Raw genomic sequence first — 15,235 nt, forward strand, 5'->3', positions numbered from 1 at the left:
TTGCTTCTACGCAGGTACTTGATTGGCAGCTGCAATGACTAACATCGAAGTTCCCAAGCCCTATTAATGTAACGGACATAGGAGCCATAAAGCAATCCTTACAATGCCAGGTCTAGGAGGGTATTCTAGAACACCTAAGAAAGTGACTGAATGATGGACCAGTCGCCATGTAAATTTCACATGAGGGAAAGCCAACCAGCATTTTCCTCCCACCCGCTTTGCCTGGCTTTGTCTTAATTATCTCTTATTCATGCAGATCACAGGACGCCAGCTGTTAAAGCATTTGGCATTTCAAACACAGCTCAAGATCTGCCTCCTGCAGGAAGGCTTCCTTATTAATTTCACTAATTTTCTGATGTCTAGCACAATGCCTGACCCATCCAGCAACACAACTTTCTAATTAATGAATCTGTGAAGGCACAATGCACATCAAAGGCACTCAGCAGATATGAGGTGGAAATATGCATTGCACTGATTTATCCTATCCATCCTACAATTAATCGACACCTCATTTTTTTCTTGCATCTCACACATGTGGTTCTTGAGGAGAGTTTTACTGTTTAATGGGCACCACAAGTGTTTGCTATATCACTGTGTACCCTGTAGGATCATGATATATATGGTATATACATATGCATATACAAGTATACATATCATATGTATCATGTATATCTCATGTATGTGCCATATACATATATATACACACACATATGTATCCTCTAATTGACAAGATATTGCTTAAATTTATTTATTACAATTACGGTTCTTATGTTTTTATGGGATAAATCCTTTCAAGTGTCTCCTGAGTCCATTATCTGCACTTATTCACTTCTTTGAGAACTATCTCACTCTCCCACCCCCCACGTAATGGCCAAGTTTGTTCCTGATGACCCCACTTCCTGGACTAGTGAGGAAACTGATTCGAGCTGAACCAATCAGACACTCTTTCTGTGATAGGAAATCCAGACCCAGGGAATCTGGTCAGCTGTAGCTGAGATGTGGCTTTAGAACCGGAGTAGCCAGATTTGGCAGAACTGAGTTCCAGGAAGCCTTTGTGCAGAGGATGGAGCCAAGGCAACAACTCCCAGGACCCGGGGCAGAGGGCAGTAGAGAGAGTGGCCACCTAAGGAAACAAAGACGTCCCATCCCGGCTCCAGTCCCATCAGAGGATGCACAGCACATACTCTCTCATATTTCTTCTGTTTCATGGTTCCTTACTAGGAATTTTCTTGTCTTTCTTTGGTTTAAAAGGGTTTCTCTTTCTTGCAAGTAATTAGACATTAAAATGTTTCTATTTCATTGATAAATCAGCTTTCCAAAAGACCACATGATAGACATATTTTGTTTAAAAAGAGTTGTTCACTCTTTATCATGAGAAGCTGGACTTTTTTGTTTATGTTAATCAAATACAAAGCCGTTTATATCTTGGTAATCCAGGGTACTTTGAGTTGCATTTTGGAGAACTCATGGAACATAGGAAGAATAAATAGACAAATATAAGAAGGGGGGCACATTCTAGGTACACGCACATGCCCAAAGCAGGAAAAGAAGTATGGTGCATATTTGCAGAAGTGATAGAATACAACATTAAGTTCAGAGGACTTTCGTGAGAGGCAGGGAGCACACAATGAAGGATACTGTTAAAGATTTTGATCTCATTCCTAAAGACAATGAGAAACCACTGAAGAGAAGCAAAGTCCAGATTTTCATTTTGGATACGTCATTCTACGTATATAGGAATAGATAAGGAGGGACAAGTGATGTGGGAAGACCAGGTCAAAGGCCAGCTCTTTTTCTTTCTTTTGCAGAAGTTCCCAGGCCAGGCATCAAACCCATGCCACAGCAGTAATTCGAGCCACAGCAGTGACAACACCACGTTCTTAACCACTAGGCCGCGAGGGAACTCCCAAAGGCCTTCTCAGCACTGGTCTACAAAGAGCAGATGGTGGCTTGGACTGGGATTACAGTTAGAGATGCAAAGTATATAGATAATCAAGATAATTTTAGGGCTGAAATAAGAAAACATGAGGATTGATGGAATTTCAGAGTAAAACCTATCTCACAGTTTCCACACTGGATTCGTCAGCCCTAGCCAAGACTGCTTGCCCAGGTGTTTGCTGATGATAAACCCAGCTAGGTTCACTGTTTTACTGTTTTCTTTGCCTTTGTCTTTGCCTACCTTTCAGTGTGTTTCTAGGTGCAGTTAATAGAAATCAGGTATTTGGGGACAAGTTTTCATTTTATAATTTTATTCCCTAACTTGGCATAGTGACACTGTTACTTTTCCTACCTCTCCATTTCTTCTCTTCCCTCCTCTTCCTTCCAACTTTAGCACTTCTGTCATCTAGCCTTGTACACTGTGAGGCTCAGAGTGAAGACAAGTCAGTCAGAATGTGCTATTAGATGTGGGTCTGGGTCAGGAGACATTTCTTCTTCTTCTTCTTCTTATTTTTTTATTTCTCCAATACTTTTTTTTTTTCTACTGAACAGCATGGTGACCCAGTTTCACATACATGTTTACATTCTTTTTTCTCACATTACTATGCTACATCATAAGTGACTAGACATAGTTCCCAGTACTACACAGTAGGATCTCATTGCTAATCCATTCCAAAGGCAATAGTTTGCATGCATTAACCCCAAGCTCCCAATACATCCCACTCCCTTCCCCTCCCCCTTGGCAACCACAACTCTATTCTCCAAGTCCATGATTTTCTTTTCTGTGGAAAGGTTCATTTGTGCTGAATATTAGATTCCAGATATAAGTGATATCATATAGTATTTGTCTTTCTGATTTACTTCACTCAGTCTGAGAGCCTCTAGTTACATCCATGTTGCTGCAAATGGCATTATTTTGTTCTTTCCAAAGCAGCCTCAGAGCCCCTAAAATTGGTCTATCTATGCACATATACACCCATTCTCCTGGGAATTTGTTTCCTTCCTTCTCTACTCTTCTGTTACTTATTGGCTTGGAAAAAATACACCTGAGAAAATACTATGATGAGATTCAGTGGCTAAAAGAGTAAAATGAAGAAGAGTAGAGAAGGAGTAAGAGGAAGGATCTTACAGACAGATTTGAGAATATCTGGTAAGACAGTAAAAGAGTGGTTGATTAAGAACAATTTTCCCTCACATTCCCTCCCCCCAAGAGAGAAAAGGGTTCTAGGTGGGAAGGCAGACTTTGAAAGATCATCTGGGAGGAGGAATATCATCAGGGCTGCATCTGCTTCCTGGTCCCAAATAACCCTTAAGATGTAGAGTCATCTGACCTAAGCCTTTGACTTTGAAAAAGCAGATGAATGTAAACTCACCTGGGACAGTTTCTGCCTATTTTATTCCTTAACATGTTCAACTTTCCCCCTACAAATTAGTTCTAAAAATAAAAGAGAGAGAGAATCCATATAGAAAGGCCAGAGCCTTACACCACTAGGTTCATTGATTTATTTTTTTGCGGCGGGGGGGAACCTTCCTCAGAGCATCTTCCTAGATGAGCTTAAGCGACATGGATGAAAATCAATTACTTTGGGTGGAGTGAGTGTGCAGAGTTGTTCCTGAAAGACATAGGACAAGAAGATACCTGACCTGGCCCTGTGAATCCTTTCCAGTTAGCTTTACCTCTGAGCCATCTCTAAGTCTCTTAGAACTCGCTTCTGACGCTGACCCACAAGAAGAGTTTCTCAAAGGAATAAAGCAGAAGTCAAGTGAGACAAAAGGCAACATGGTCCTGGCAGCTGAATACCTACGCTGTGGGCTAGGGCTAAAACTGGGGATATTTTGAAAGGTCCGTGAATATTCAGATTTATCCCTACGGGCATCAGGCTTGGCTGACTGTAAAACCCAACAGAAAATTTCAGTTCAGAAGCAAATCTAGCCCATCAGCACGAAAACGTTTTTCATTAACTTTTTTAAGAACTAATAATAATGTGCTCTTGCAAGTCATAAAATGCAAACATAAAGGTATTAAACATAATGGTCACATCTATACATAGAGAAAGACTGAGAGCATTTTGCTGTTGGAAGACTATTTGCATTGTTTTCAATGACTAAGCCTCACCAATGGATAGAGGTGTTACTTTGGATTAAAGTCTGCTTTTGCCACTCCACTCTTCAGTCTCTCCTAGATTTACTTGTAAACATGTACATCTGAGATGTATGTGTGTATAGGTGGCTATAAAGTATCAATGTGTAAAGTGAACATATATATACATATATATACACATGCACAATATATGTGATCCACTTTATTGATCAATTGATTCTTACACGGCAACACCAGAATCTCCCCCCAAAGATTAATTTATCTGCAAATATATGTGTTAGCAATTCAAAAAAATGTATCAAAAATTTCTTCCCTTATCTAAACTGAATATCTTAGGAGAAATTTGAGACTGAAAATGGCATCTCCTCTCACACTTATAAACTGCTTCTTTCCACTGGCACCTTAAATATAGATGAGCTATAATAATGCCTACATTTTATCATGAGAAAATTAGAAAGCATAGAGGTAATAATCTATGTGGATCAAAATCGGAACTGGGGTTAGAATCGCAGCCTCTGAAAAAGGAGCAGAACCTGGCCTGACCTACAGAAGCTCACGCAACAGAAAGAACCCAGCTCAGGGCACACTTGGCAGTATCTCCTGACCCAGCCAGGGCAGTGACACCCATGCCATCTTATCTGAAATGGAGAGCTGTGCTCCCAATACAACCCCGTTAAGTAGAGGCAACTCGAGATTTTCAAATGACAAAATGACAAAGGTTATTTATTTCTTGTCTTTACATAGGAGTCTCCAAAGAATTACATAAAATAATTACTCAGAGCATTAAATAGAATAATACTTGGAAAAAATCTGTGATTTCTCTATATGTTTTAAGGACTGTGACAACTGCTCAAAGAGAGACAAGCTCGTAAATAAAAAAGTATGGAGACTACTGGGCTTTTCCTGGGGCTTTGAGACCAGCATCAGTTTCCAGGGAACCAAGTTATTTAGTTCACTTTTTAGCACTATCTGCAGCAATATTTCAGGGAAAAATAAGTAAAATATCTGTTCCTTTTCATTTGGCAACAGCAAAGATCTCAGGGCAAAAAAATAAATAAGAAATAAGTAATCCCCGTGGTGCAGTCCTAGGGTGGAAACTCACTTCTCTTAAATACCTCCCTCTGGCGTAATTGACTTTTCATGTGCATTTTAATAATGATATTTCAGCAGGTTGCAAGAGGATTTTTTTTCTTCTGTTGTTGTTGTAAATTATGGTTTGGAAAAAATGTGTTATAAATCTAATTACATTTTCACTTATATTAACAAGTCAGCACAATCTTCCAGCATGTTTACCAAGCAAGTCCAATATTTACAGCTGACCTAATTGGTTGTGGGGTAGAAGCAATGAACAGTATTTTATTGTCCTGAAAGCTGTGCATGTGCTGAAGACAGCTGCTAAGGTGTAAAGCTACCCAGAGACTCTGAGGTTTTGCCTGCCTTGTGTTTGCCTTCACCAGCCAGCTGTAGAAAAGGACAGAAAGAAGGAGGAAAAGAGTAATGGGTTCTAGGATGGGGAGGGGTGAGGTCTGTTAAAGAAGTCCATTCTTTTTTTTTCTTCTTTTGGCCGCACCCATGGCATACGGAAGTTCCCAGGCCAGGGATCGAATCTGAGCCACAGCTGCAACCTATGCTACATCTGCAGCAATATTAGATCCTTAATCTGCAGCGCCAGCCAGGGATAGAACCAGCGCCTCCACAGAGACAAGCTGGATCAGTAACCCTCTGTGCCACAGCAGAACACCCAAAGACGTCTTTTCTTAATCCTCTCTTGGCAAGAAATATTCTCCCAATTATCTGGGAGCTGCTACAGACCCAAAAATGAACTTGTTTTTGAGTCTTGGCAAGTCTGTATGAAAGGTTACAAATAACTGCATGAAAGCCAATATCATCTTGGGTCAACATCCCTGATATTTGATGCTAAATAGAGGACAATCTTAGCCCTGCCCTTGAATTTCACTGTCAAAGCCCCTGTGGGCTTTAGAAGCCCAGCATGTGTCTAACATAGGCTGGAAATTCTTACAGTCTCAGGTCCTTAGAGAAAGAGCTAAAAAGAGAAATCACTCTTACCTGGCAAAGAGCATATTGCTTCATGGGGAGATAGGAACTAGGTCCACCTCTCATGTCACTCATGGTAAGTTCTGCTGCAGCTTTGCCACCTCTCAGATTTAAATTAAAGTGACATTTATCTCTAAGTTTCTGTCCTTCCTACTAATGCTATTGGTGTTAACACAAGTGTAGAATGCCAGTCAAATTTCAGCAGAGAGCAACTTGAAGGTGAGTCTTCAGACTCTGGACTCAATTATTTTGTGGGCCAATCCTGCGGGTCTTCCGGGTCATGATAATGGCTAACATTTACTGAGCACTCACTCTCTGCTAGGAATTTTGCCAAGAGTCATATACTTAGTCTTCTCATCAGCCCTATGACATTGGTACCACTTGTTTCAGAGATGAAACTTCTGAGCCATAGAGCCATGAGTGACTGGCTCACCATCACACAGCATGGACGTCACAGGGGTGAGATCGGGCCCCTGCTCATTCCCATCCCCCTCTCCGTAGTCCCCACCATCACCTTGGTGCTGGGCGGCCTCCTTCTTTATTACTCTCACCTGAAAACGTAAAAACTAAGATGCCACTGCACACAATAGGCTTTGAGGTGTGGATTTAGATGCACTCTGGAGGCCCTTACCAAACACTGCCTAGACTCCCACCCCTCCTTCTCAAATCCCCCAGTTGGGGCTTTGCCTCATAGCTGAAGTCCCTGATCCCTGATGAAAGAGCTATCCCAGAAGGATTATTTCAAACTTCTGTTTTTGCAAATGATGGTTCAAAGAGCAGATGCTGACAGGGACAGGAAGAAGATAGAAAGGGTGAGTCCTGAGTAGAGGTGACAATAGGCATCAAACATAGAACAGGATGCCTAAGGAAAAGTTTGTGGCATTATTTCTTTCTTTTTATGACTGAATAGTATTCCAAAGTATATATGCACCATATTGTCTTTATCCACTCATCTTTTGATGGACATTTAGGTTGCTTCCACATCTTGGCTATTGTGAATAGCGGTGCAGTGAACATAGGGGTATATGTATCTTTTTGAATTGTAGTTTTGTCCGGATATATGCCCAGGAGTGGGATTGCAGGATCATATGGTAGTTTTATATTTAGTTTATATTTAGTTTTCTGAGAAACCTCCATACTGTTTTCCATAGTGGTTGTACCAATTTACATTCCAACCAACGGTGAAGGAGGGTTCCTTTTTCTCCACACCCTCTCTAGCATTTGTTATCTATAAACTTATTATTGATGGCCATTCTGACTGGTGTGAGGTGGCACCTCATTTGCACTTCTCTAATCATTAGTGATGTTGAGCATTTTTTTTCATGTCACGTGACTGCTGTCCATCTATATGTCTTCTTTGGAGAAATAGAACAAAATAATGCCATGTGCAGCAACATGGATGCAACTAGAGATTCTCATACTAAGTGAAGTCAGAAAGAGAAAGACATATGATATCACTTATATGATATCACTTATATGTGGAATCTAAAATATGACACAGATGAACCTATCTACAGAACAGAAACGCACTCATAGATATGAAGGACAGACTTGTGGTTGCCAAGGGGAAGGGGGAAGAAGTGGGATGGTCAGGGAGTTTGGGTTTAGTAGATGTAAACTATACATTTAGAATGAATAAGCAATGAGGTCCTACTGCACAGCACAGGGAACCATATCCAATTACTTGTGACAGAATGTGAAAAAAGATAAAAAAAGAACATATATATGTATGACTGGGTCACTTTGTTGTACAGCAGAGATTGACAGACCACTGTAAATAAACTATACTTCAATTAAAAAAAAATTTTAAATGAGCCAAATATAACATTCCAAAAATAAATAAATAAATTTTGTGGCAATTGCCCAATTCATGCTTATTTTCTTCCTAGAAATGACATCATATCCTTAATCCCTGAGTAGAGTTCTACTTAGAAACACTGACTAAGCCTCCCCTAATCTTCGCTTTGTTGTCTTGCTGAGTTACTTGGTCGTTTATATCTGACCCTCACAGATGAGGTCTCCTCTCTGTCTCTTAGGGGATTCCCAGTGAGAGGGATGAAAACATGCAAAAACAAATTTCTTAATTCAAATAAACATACCTGCTCAGTAAATAACCAGTTGGCCCTACTGTAATTCTCATTCCTGTGTTTACCATAGCTCCTTCCTCATCATATCATCCAGCTAAATCAATGGCAACTTCCATACCCATAAGTTCTAGGAGAATCTGAACCCATTTTTCTTCAGACCTGTCCACATATTCACAAAGAGGTTTTAAAAAGACCTTTGTCCCTCCTTTATTACAGCCTTCTAAGCTAGTCCAGGTGAGAAAGACAAGAGTAATGAAAGGGATATGTTGAATTTTCCTCAGTATTACTGACACTTGTATGAAGCCTAAAACTATTGTGTCTTCTACCTTTAAGTAATGAGAACAAAGTACTGCTTGCTAATGTAAAGAATTCATGTATCCAATACCTATCTGATGAATTACTCCTTCACAGGAATACCTCGGGGATATTTAGCGTTCAGCTTCTGACCGCTACAGTAAAGCAAATAGCTTAGTAAAGCAAGTCACACGAAATTTTTGGTTTCCAAGGGCACGTGAAATTATGTTTATACTATACTGCAGTCTATTAATTTTGCAGTAGCATTATGTCTAAAAAACATACATCTATAAATTTAAAATATTTCATTAATAAAAAAATTCTAGCCATCATCTGAAACATCAGTGAGTTATATAGTCTTTTTGCTGCTAGAGGGTCCTGCCTCAATGCTGATGGCTGCTGACTGATCAGGATGCTGCTGCTGAAGGGTTGGGTAGTGGTAGCAATTTCTTAATATGAGATCACAAGGAAGCTGGCCCCACCGATTGATTCGTTCGCTAATGATTTCTTCATAACATGCAGTGCTGTCTGATAGCATTTTACCCACCAAAGAACTTTCACAATTGGAGTCGGTCCTCTCAAACCCTGCTGCTACTTTATCAAATAAGTTTATGGAATATTCTAAATCCTTTATTGTCATTTCAACCATCTTCACAGCATCTTCGCCAGGAGTAGATTCCATTTCAAGGAACTTTTTCCTTGGCTCATCCATGAGAAGCAACTCCTCATCCACATCAGTTTATCATGAGATTGCGGCAAGTCAGTGCTGTCTTCAGGCTCCACTTCTGATTCCAGTTCTCTTGCTGTTTCCACCACATCTGCGGTTACTTCCTCCATGAAGTCTTTCACCCCTCAGCATCATCCATGAGGGCTGGAATCAACTTCCTCTAAACTCCTGTTCCTGTTATTTTGACCTCTTCGCATGAACTGTGAATGTTCTTAGTGGCATTAAGAATGATGAATTCTTTCCAGAGGCTTTCAATGTACTTCCCCCAGATCCAGCAGAGGAATCATTATGCATGGAAGCTATGGCCATACCAGATTACAAAATGTATTTCCTAAAGAAAAAGACTTAAAAGTTAGTATTACTCCTTGATCCATGAGCTGTGAATGGATGTTGTGTCAGCTGGCATGAAGACAACTTGAATCGTGTCCATCTCCATCAGAGCTACTGGGTGACCAGGTACATTGTCAATGAGCAGAAATATTTTGAAAGAAATATTTTACTAAGTAGTAGGTCTGTAAATTAGGTTTAAAATATCAGTAAGCCATGTTGTAAAGAGTTGTGTTGTCATCCACTTTGTTATTCCATTTATAGATCACAGCCAAGGTAGATTTAGCAAAGTTTTTAAAGGCCATAGGGTTTTCATTTTTTATTTTATTTATTTTATTTTATTTTATTTTTTTAAATTATTTATTATTATTTTTTTCCCACTGTACAGCAAGGGGGTCAGGTTATCCTTACATGTATACATTACAATTACATTTTTCCCCCAGCCTTTCTTCTGTTGCAACATGAGTATCTAGACAAAGTTCTCAATGCTATTCAGCAGGATCTCCTTGTAAATCTATTCTAAGTTGTGTCTGATAAGCCCAAACTCCCGATCCCTCCCACTCCCTCCCCCTCCCATCAGGAAGCCACAAATCTCTTCTTCAAGTCCATGATTTTCTTTTCTGAGGAGATGTTCATTTGTGCTGGATATTAGATTCCAGTTATAAGTGATATCATATGGTATTTGTCTTTGTCTTTCTGGCTCATTTCACTCAGTATGAGGTTCTCTAGCTCCATTCATGTTGCTGCAAATGGCATGATGTCATTCTTTTTTATGGCTGAGTAGTATTCCATTGTGTATATATACCACCTCTTCCGAATCCAATCATCTGTCGATGGACATTTGGGTTGTTTCCATGTCTTGGCTATTGTGAATAGTGCTGCAATGAACATGCGGGTGCACGTGTCTCTTTTAAGAAGAGTTTTGTCCGGATAGATGCCCAAGAGTGGGATTGCAGGGTCATATGGAAGTTCTATGTATAGATTTCTAAGGTATCTCCAAACTGTTCTCCATAGTGGCTGTACCAGTTGACATTCCCACCAACAGTGGAGGAGGGTTCCCTTTTCTCCACAGCCCCTCCAGCACTTGTTATTTGTGGGTTTATTAATGATGGCCATTCTGACTGGTGTGAGGTGATATCTCATGGTAGTTTTGATTTGCATTTCTCTTATAATCAGCGATGTTGAGCATTTTTTCATGTGTTTGTTGGCCATCTGTATATCTTCTTTGGAGAAATGTCTATTCAGGTCTTTTGCCCATTTTTCCATTGATTGATTGGCTTTTTTGCTGCTGGGTTGTATAAGTTGTTTATATATTCTAGAGATTAAGCCCTTGTCGGTTGCATCATTTGAAACTATTTTCTCCCATTCTGTAAGTTGTCTTTTTGTTTTCTTTTGGGTTTCCTTTGCTGTGCAAAAGCTTTTCAGTTTGATGAGGTCCCATGGGTTTATTTTTGCTCTAATTTCTATTGCTTTGGGAGACTGACCTGAGAAAATATTCATGATGTTGATGTCAGAGAGTGTTTTGCCTGTGTTTTCTTCTAGGAGTTTGATGGTGTCCTGTCGTATATTTAAGTCTTTCAGCCATTTGGAGTTTATTTTTGTGCATGGTGTGAGGGTGTGTTCTAGTTTCATTGCTTTGCATGCCATAGGGTTTTCAGAATGATACATGAGCACTGGCTTCAACCTAGAGCCACCAGCTGCATGACGTCAGACACTGACTTCTCTTCTCCAGCTATCCAAGTTCTAGGGCATCTTCTTCCACTATAAAGCTATTTCAACCACATTGAAAATCTGTTGTTTAGCATAGTCATCTTCATGAATTATCTTAGCGAGATTTTCTGGATATGCACAAGTTTCTACAGAAAGATTAGACAGGATGTGGAGAGAGAAGAAGCAAGTATGGTGATCTGTATCCAAGCTTGGATGAGGCTCTAGAAAGACCCTGGAAGCTGGTTCTCCATAGGACTTCAGGCACCTGAGGTTAAAAAGACTAGGTTTCTCTTGCCTGGATCATCTGGGGCACAGAATGCAATCAACGCTAAGAGCTGAGAATAAAAAGAGAGGCAGGGCCCAGCTTCCTCTCCTAACATCTGTGTGTTTGTATAAGGAGTATGGTTCCTTAATGTGAGAGGTCATAGAGACAGATGTCTGGCAGAGGATGCACTGGCAGGTCTGATGGGCTGTAATCTGCTCATAAACTCAAGACCATCCTGTAAACAGCTGTGCTGGAAGGCCCTGGGAAAGAGCCAAGGAAGGAGTTGGAACTGCCATGGGAAGAGTGTTCTGGAAGCAAAACAGCAAGCCACAGACAGACTTGGGTGTGGCGAAATGAGCACCCAGTGGGAAGTATCCCATTAGGGATCTTCACTGAAAACCCTGTTGATATGCTGAGCTGAACTGATGGTCCAAAGACGGTGGGCTGTGGACAGTTCATGGAATTTTGAAAAGTCTTAAAACAACAAGCCCCCTCACCTTGAATAAGAAAGAAACTGGTTGCAAAAGCATAGAAATCTAAGAGCCAAGGAAATGATGGAAGAAGGGATGGAGGGGGCAGAACCACAAGGAAACCCTTTTCCACTTGCTAAGTTTTTACATGCTCAAGTTGACAACATAATTTAATCTGTTTTATTTCATTTGATCATCATAACCTTTCAATTATTTCAGTCCTTTGGTTTGTTTGTTTGTTTGTTTGTTTGTTTGTTTTTTGGCCATGCCTACCACATGTGGAAGTTCCCAGGCCAGGGACTGAAACCACACCACAACAAAGACTCAAGCCACAGCAGTAACAAGGCCAGGTCTTTAACCACTAGGTCACCAGGGAACCCCCAATTATTTCAGTTCTAATACTAGCATTGTTTTGCAGAGAAGGAAACTGAAACTTAAAGGCTAATGAAGGTGGTGATGTGGGGCGCATGCCTGCTGGGAGTCCTGCTCATGGCAGGTATCAGTGGGTTGACCACCCATTCTAGAGCCAAGGCTGGGTTGGATATCAGGGAAGAGAGAAAAAATAATATTCCTGGTCTCTGGCATCTCTAAGAAGGACATGAAGTGTATGAAAACAAAGCTGATACTAGAAGTAGGATCTGAGTCACAGGTTTCACAAAGTGGGAAGGGAAGTCACATGGGAATGTATTCAGGTTGCAGTGCAGACTCTAAGAGTTGAATTAGGCAGACCCAGAGAGAGGGATTCTAGGGAAGGGCTGATATGAAGACAAACCTTTCTGTTAGAAATGGTCACCTCTCCTGACCCAGATACATCATACACTGCCTGGAAATTTCCACCTCTCCTCCTCCCACGGATCAACTATCTATCTATGCCCACTGGAGTTTATAAACACCCACCTTTAAAAATACTGAATGGGAGTTCCCGTCATGGCTCAGTGGTTAATGAATCCGACTAGGAATCATGATGTTGCAGGTTCGATCCCTGGCCTTGCTCAGTGGGTTAAGGATCCAGCGTCACTGTGAGGTCTCAGATGCAGCTCAGATCCCCCACTGCTGTGGCTCTGGCGTAGGCTGACAGCTACAGCTCCAATTAGATCCCTAGCTTGGGAACCTCCATATGCCACAGAAAAGACAAAACAAACAAATAAATAAATAAAAAAGTACTGAATGGCTTCTTTGGTTCTTGGGTTACTGGTCAGTCCCCATAATATGAGTTGGTTGTACCTAAATCTTTTCTTTCTAACTTCTAATCAAAACTGGTTTTCCTGAAGAAGTAGATTTTGATAAAGAACAGAGAGAATAGTAAATACTGTACAACAGTAAGACAGACCAAACTGTACTAAGCTCATCCAGAGGGGAGTGGTCAAAGTAAGGAAATTGGAAGTGAAGGTGAAGGGGCTCCAAGAGGGGCCCAGATGCATTTCTTTCTTTCCTTTCTTTCTCTCTTTATTTCCTTCCCTCCATCCCTCCTTCTCTTCTTTCTTCTTTCTTTCTTTCTTTCTTTCTTTCTTTCTTTCTTTCTTTCTTTCTTTCTCTTTCTTTCTTTCTTTCTTTCTTTCTTTCTTTCTTTCTCTCTTTCTCTCTTTTTCCTTCTTCCTTCCCCTTCCTCCCTTCCTTCCTTTCTTTTTAGGGCTGCACCTGTGGTATATAGAATTTCCCAGGATAGGGATCAAATTGGAGCTACAGCTGCCAGCCCACTCCACAGCCACAGCAATGCCAGGTTGGCTGTGTCTACAACCCACACTGCAGCTTGTGGCAATGCCAGATCCTTAACCCACCGAGCAAGGGCAAGGATCCAACCCACATCCTCATGGATACTAGTAGGGTTCTTAACCCGCTAAGCCACAATGGGAACTCCAGTACAGTTTTATTTATTATCACATTTCAAGTCCATCTAAGTTTATCACCCTGAAAAAAATAAGAAAAAGTATTCATCCTCACCTTTACATATTACATGACCTCCTAATTTAAGGACACAGAACTCAGGTGAATAGAGCTAGTATTTGTTTATTTAGTCAACAAATCTATATTGAATTTCCATCTATTAAACAGACTTTTGTGAGCTAGTCTAAGCCCCTAACTACTACTTATAATGCTCCTTATTGTTGCTTATTCTGTGGAAAAAGAAAGACACCAGGGATGCAATGAAATATTGGACTATAACTTTTGTGTAAGTTAGAGCTGTCTGCACTGCTTCAAGTACTAAGAATAGAAGATAGGAGTTTCTGAACTTACCAGAAAACCCACTGGTGGTCTGAGGATTACATCTTTAAAAGCACCAATCCCACTATCAGCAAAACTATAAATAACACTATGCTGACTTTGGAATGTGAATATAATACTATTAACACATCAAAAATGGATCAAAAATAGCACCTGCCACACATTTGACATTTTTTCCCAGTAATGCCTACTTGTCTCTGTTAAGCCATCAAGTCTATTTTACCACTCATGGCTGTTACCCAAGACATATGTTTGCTAACCTGCTAGTTGGAATCATCTTTGCCCTACAAGAAACAAAACAAAACCCAATCCCCCAAACCTAATAAACCCACTCTATTCTGTAGTCCCAAATGGGAGCAGGACTTTTCATGGATCCCATTAACACTAACTTAAATCAACTGGGCTGACCATTCCATTAAGAAAACATCACAGAAATTCATCCACAAATGGCACTTATCAACTCATGTGTATATGACCATCTAATCAGCATTATGGCTGTGATTAGTTTTTTTAAGTTCTGGAGTTCATGAGAAGAGTTCTGCTTTTGAATTAAGAGGTGCAAATGAATTAGGCATCATCCTTACAGACTATCTGGCTGGGAAATCATCTCTATCTTTGACCATCTTTGGGGGCTTTAAAGCTTATTCAGGGATTCCCCAGCTATATATGGGGCCAATGGGTCCAGTTTAGCATTGCGTCCAGGCCATCTGGATCAATTCTCCTTTTAGAAGCCTGCTTTAGACCACTTCCTTATTTATCACAGACAATGAAGGAAGTAGGCAATGGGGAAAACATCAGTAAGCTAAATTCTTTTGTTTTTATAGCTGTATAAAACAATGGTAGGGCAAGTCAGTGAAACTAAAGGGCTGAAGCTGCATATAAGGACTTTCTGTGGGGTTTGAATATCCATGACGTGCCAATCCTCTTTTATCACAGAGAAGACCCCAGAAAGAATCAATGAGAGCATAAACATGGTTGGAGCACTCTATGTGTTATCGCCTAGGCTGTCTCTACATTCTCAAAACACTTTTCAAATTA

The 15,235-nt window shown here is 40.5% G+C and overlaps 1 protein-coding gene across 1 annotated transcript in view; it reads right to left on the reverse strand.

Moving 5' to 3' along the window:
• The window catches only part of KCNU1 (potassium calcium-activated channel subfamily U member 1), a 127,899-nt gene that overhangs the window by 45,015 nt on the left and 67,649 nt on the right, over nucleotides 1-15,235 (reverse strand). The window lies entirely within an intron of this gene.

This window comes from Phacochoerus africanus, chromosome 3 (assembly GCF_016906955.1).
Source record: "Phacochoerus africanus isolate WHEZ1 chromosome 3, ROS_Pafr_v1, whole genome shotgun sequence".
In the NCBI taxonomy this organism is placed as follows: Eukaryota; Metazoa; Chordata; class Mammalia; order Artiodactyla; family Suidae; genus Phacochoerus; species Phacochoerus africanus.